The sequence below is a fragment of the Otolemur garnettii genome, unplaced genomic scaffold, assembly GCF_000181295.1.
Source record: "Otolemur garnettii isolate 467f Iridium unplaced genomic scaffold, OtoGar3 scaffold00009, whole genome shotgun sequence".
NCBI lineage: Eukaryota > Metazoa > Chordata > Mammalia > Primates > Galagidae > Otolemur > Otolemur garnettii.
The window spans coordinates 32794931-32800139 of record NW_003852404.1 but is presented as its reverse complement, the minus strand read 5'-3'; the positions used below and the strand labels follow the sequence as shown (position 1 = coordinate 32800139).

Sequence of the window (5209 nt, the reverse complement as noted above, 5' to 3'; positions counted from 1 at the left end):
TCTGGATGTCAGTCCTTTGTTGGACAAAAGTTTTTGAAGTTTTTTCACACTCTATATGTTGTTTATTCTTTTATTTCTTTTGCTGTGAAGAAGATTTTGTTTTAATTAAATACCATTTGTCTATTTTTGGTTTATTGCATTTGCTTTGGGGGTCTTAATGATAAACTTTCTGTCTCAGCCAGCGTCCAGAGGAGTTTATCCTAGGTTGTCTTCTAGGATTTTATTGTGTCAAGATTTATGTTTAAGTTTATGATCCCTCTGGAGTTTAGTTTTGTATATAGTGAGAGATAGGGATCCAATTTTATTCTTCTGCATATGGCTATCCAGTTTTTCCAGTATCATTTATTGAATAGTAATGTCTCTTTCCTAGTGTGTGTTTTTATCTTTGTTGAAGATCAGCTAATTGTAGGTATGTGGTTTTATTTCTGGGTTCTCTCTTCTGTTCCATTGATCTATGTGTCTACTTTCATACTGGTACTATGCAGTTTTGGTACCAGTATTATTGAAGTATAATTTGAAGTCAGGTACTGTGCAGTATAATTCAAAGTCAGGTACTATGATGCCCACACTTTTGTTCTTTTTGGGCAGGATTGCTTTGGCTATTTAGGCTCTTTTTTGATTCCATATTAAGTTTGTTTGTTTATTTATTTATTAAACAGCTTGTTGGAAGATGCAAATAGTATCACCAATCCAAATACTGTAATACTTGTCATAAATTATTTAATTTAATTAATTGAAATAAAGTAGATCTGGAAGCACAGAGATATGTGACCTATGAGGAAGTCACACAGTTTGCTGAAGAAAAATGGTTCCTTGTTCCTTTGAAGCAAGTACAAAACCAGGAGAACACACCAGATTCCTTCCTCAAGGACGTCAAGAACATCTATCAGAACATTCAGGATGGAAACCTGGGTCTGAATGCTGCTGAGTCTGCACAACACAACCCCTCAGCCTCACAGGGAAGCTGGCTCCCCAGTGAACCTCACCCCAGAGAAGGCTTTGGCTGTAGTGACGTCTTTGCTGTGACCCCCTAATTGACCTTTCACCTCTGTCTGTTAGAAGCAGTACCTTCTACTGCCTTGCTGTCTTCTGTACATTAGGTTTAATTAACAAAAAGAAAACAGAAAACTTTTGTAAAAACAGTTTAACACAACAGTGAACTGCTGAACAACTACATGTATTCAGCTTACCGAAGGCAAGTAGAATAATCTCTCCTGCAAGGTAAATTTAGACTTTTCCCTCCTTGTCCTTGAGATAGGTATGTCACCAGTGTATGATTTAAACTAAGCACTACACTGGACTTCATGATTTTTACCCTCTCTCTTTGACAGGGTTTGTCTCACTGCACAGTTTAACTTCATAGTACCTGAAGCTTTCTCCCCACCTGTATCTGTTCAGGAATGTCTGTTGTAATCCATATGTTTATTGCCATGAAATGACTTCTGATGGCAGAGCAGAGGTTCTATGATTGTTTTTTTTGTTGTTGTTGGATAAATTCCCTGTTGTGTAGGTGTCATTTTTCTTGATGAGATTTGCTTCTGGCTTAGCTTTAGACAAGGAAGATAACCATTTATCTTGTCATTCTTGAAACCACAAAGGGATTTTGGTCTAGATCCAGTTGCTCATGTCACAAGGATCCAATTATTTGAGACAGTAAGAATGCCAAGGAAGAAAGGAATCTTTAGTGTGATAGCTGCCTTGTCCCAGAGAACAAGCAAGACTCCCTGAAATCTATATCTCTGACTAATGGAGATCATAGGCTTTTAAAGGAAGGGCCATGTGCCTTGGGTAGGCTGTGCAGTGAGCACTGGGGCAGGCTGAGCATTGGGGCTTGGGAAATGGTAATTCTTGGCAATGGAAATCTTGCTGAGAGGTCTCCAAAACCTTCACTCCTCTGTCTTGCATCAACCATTTTGGCTGATTTTGTTAACCATTCTTGCACAACTGACAATGTGCTAAACTGTCATTTTTTTTTCTATTTTTGCAAAGCTTTTGTAATACAGGCTTCATTCTTGCCTTATATCTGGTAGACATAGCACCTGAAGACTCTGTTGGGTTTCTGCTCTGTATGTAGCACCGCGTCTCTATCAGAGTAGGCTTTATAGCCATGTGTCACATCCCATGATTCTGCTAATGGAATGCTTTTAAGGAAAGTTCCATATTCATTGCACTGCAAGTCCAGGGGAGCTTTTTCTTCAGCATCTATCTGAGTAACAGCTACTACAGAAAGCAAATCCAACTCACCTTCATAGTCCACAATTTTAAAACTCTCTTGTTCTGGGTCATCATCTAGAAGGTGAAAAAAAAAAATTTTTTTTTTAACCATTAATCCAGATGTAACAGTGAATAAGTTTTCATTTTTGTTCTTCTCCCCATTGGTCAAAATGACAAAAACTTCAGATATCTGATGCTGAGAACTGTTATTTTCTATTTCAGTTAGGTTTAAAACTTTGACTTGATTTGGGCCAACATGTATTATTCTACCAGAAGCATCAGCATGGAAATAGATCCAGTCAGATTCTAGAGAACAGTGTTCCATTTCTTGGATCTCATTTTTTGCCAGAATCCAGTCTGTGGACTTCCCATTATAAAACTCTGCCACAACTAAGCATGTTCAGCTTCCTACAACTTTTTCCTGCCTTCCCCATTCTCAGCCACCAAAGAATTGTCTTTTAGGGCACAAATATGGAAAACTCCTCTTTGTTTCTTCCTCCTGGGTATGATAGTGCCAAGGATGACCTCCACTCTGAAAAGCATTCTCTAGGGATGACACCTCAAAGAGCAGTGGTGGTGGATTTGTGATTCTAATAAGACAAGGAATGCCAAACGGAGCCTCTTCTATAGTTTCAGTAGTCCCAACCCATCTGCATGCATACCCTAAGTTGAGATTCTGTTGCACAGACTGTTTGGTGATGGCTTGGAAACTATAGAATCTGACCAGCCCAGAGCTGTCCATCACAATCAATATTCCATAAGACATTCCATAACATCCATAATGTTCCTAAAAAATCTTTTTTGTTGAACTCTAGAATCCCTACAAAGGAAAAAAGTAGAACTTGAAACTGAAAGATACACTAAAATAGGTTGTTGAAAGTCTGCCTGCCTGGCCACTGCTGGGCCTTTGTTCAGAGCTGATTTGACTACAATGATTTCTTGAATAGTGTCCCAGCTCAGGTATCACTGGGCATTCCCACAATAAAGTACCCTCTATTTTTTCTGACTTGGAACATTTTGGCATTTCATAAAGCTTTCTTGGCTCTGATGCAACTCTGCTGACACAGCATGGATAATTGTCAAAATATATTCTTCATAGGCTACAGGTGACTTGGAATGCATTGTCCATACATTCGTAAATTTAGTACTTTCCTAGGTCCAGCATGGTGGCTCACACCTATATTCCTAGCACTCTTGGGAGGCCAAGGTAGGTGGATTGGATTGCCTGAGCTCACAGGTTTGAGAACAACATGAGGGAGACCGCATCTCTAAAAATAGCCGGGCTTTGTGGTGGGTGCCTGTAGTCCCAGCTACTTGGGAGGCTGAGGCAAGAGAATTGCTTAAGCCCAAGAGTCTGAGGTTGCTGTGCTATGTTGCCATGGCACTCTACCAAGGGTGATAAAGTAAGACTCTGTCTCAGAGAAAACATTTAGTACTTTCCTGAGGGCACCTGACAGTGGAATATGGGGGAAGGAGAGTTGGCATGCTGAGACCACAGAAAAGGAGGGAAGAAAAAAACACCTGCTTCCCAGACTGCCCCTCAAACCTTCTGTGGCTGGTGACAGTGTGACATTGTGGTATCATCTGGCCTACTGGAGCCGCTCCCTCACTGGGAAAATCTCATATGAAGTTTAGAATTGTTTTTCCTAATTCTGTGAAAAATGATGTTGGTATTTTGATAGGAATTGCATTGCATCTGTAGATTGCTTTTGGCAGCATGCTCACTTTAACATTAATAAGTCTAATCCATGAGCATGGGATGTTTTCTATTTGTTTGTGTCATCTATGTTTCTTTTATCAGTGATTTATTGCCCTCCCATAGAGACCTTTCATTTCCTTGTTATCTTCTAGTGACCGTAGCAAAATTTTTCTTTTTGTCCTCAAGACATTATGCTTTGATGTTCTATAAATTTTAGTTCCAATTCAAGGACTGCTTTCCCTAAGAGATAGAGCAAGAATTCCACTGAATAAGGAGTTAACTAAAGACTATAATTATCATGGGTATTTCTTTCCTATTTTTTCACGTGTGTGTGTGTGTGTGTGGCAACTATTTTTGTTGCCTTTTTTAATCTTGTTATCATACGACATAAGATGTAGTAAGTTTATATCACAGTATTTAAGTTACTATCAAGGAGAAGAGTCAATATTATCTGAAAATTTGCATCTTTTTTCTGGGGAAAGCATTAATGAATTTTGATTGTATTCAAAATAGTTGTACTCAGAATATTTGTACCACGTTAAGAGAAAATATCACTTTGTTTTTGTCTTTATTTTGTGACTAAGTAAGGTATATGGCAGCTAAGTTGGCAATGGTTAGACTCTAATATGTTAACTTGGGTAGGCTGTGGTGCCCAGTCATTTGGTTAAAACAAATCTAGATGTTGCTATGAAGGTATATTTAAGATATGGTTAATGTTTTAATCAGCAGACTTTGAGTAATGCAGAGTACCTTCCATAACAACTGATTAGACCTTATTCAATCAGTTTAAGATCTTAAGAGTAAAGACTGATGTCTCTTAAGAGGAGTAAATTCTAGCCAGCAATCCCATATATCAATGGGCAAGAGAGATGAATAGAATCTTCTCTAAAGAAGATAGGCAAATGGCTAGCAAACATATGAAAAAATGCTCACTGTCCCTAAATAGTAGAGCAATGCAAACCAAAACCACCCTGAGATATCACCTAACACCAGTGAGAATGGCCCACATCACAAAATCTCAAAACTGCAGATGCTGCCGTGGATGTGGAGAGAAGGGAACACTTTTACACTGCTGGTGGGACTGCAAACTAATACAACCTTTTTGGAAGGAAGTATGGAGAAACATCAAAGAACTCAAGCTAGACCTCCCATTTGATCCTGTAATTCCATTACTGGGCATCTACCCAGAAGGGAAAAAATCCTTTTACCATAAGAACACCTGCACTAGACTGTTAATCACAGCTCAATTTACAATCACCAAAATGTGGAAGCAGCCTAAATGCCCACCAACGCAGG

The 5209-nt window shown here is 38.9% G+C and overlaps 1 pseudogene; it reads right to left on the bottom strand.

The window, feature by feature from the left end:
- Positions 1-2017: 2017 nt before the first annotated feature.
- LOC100947731 lies at positions 2018-3238 on the bottom strand (annotated as a pseudogene).
- Positions 3239-5209: the final 1971 nt, after the last annotated feature.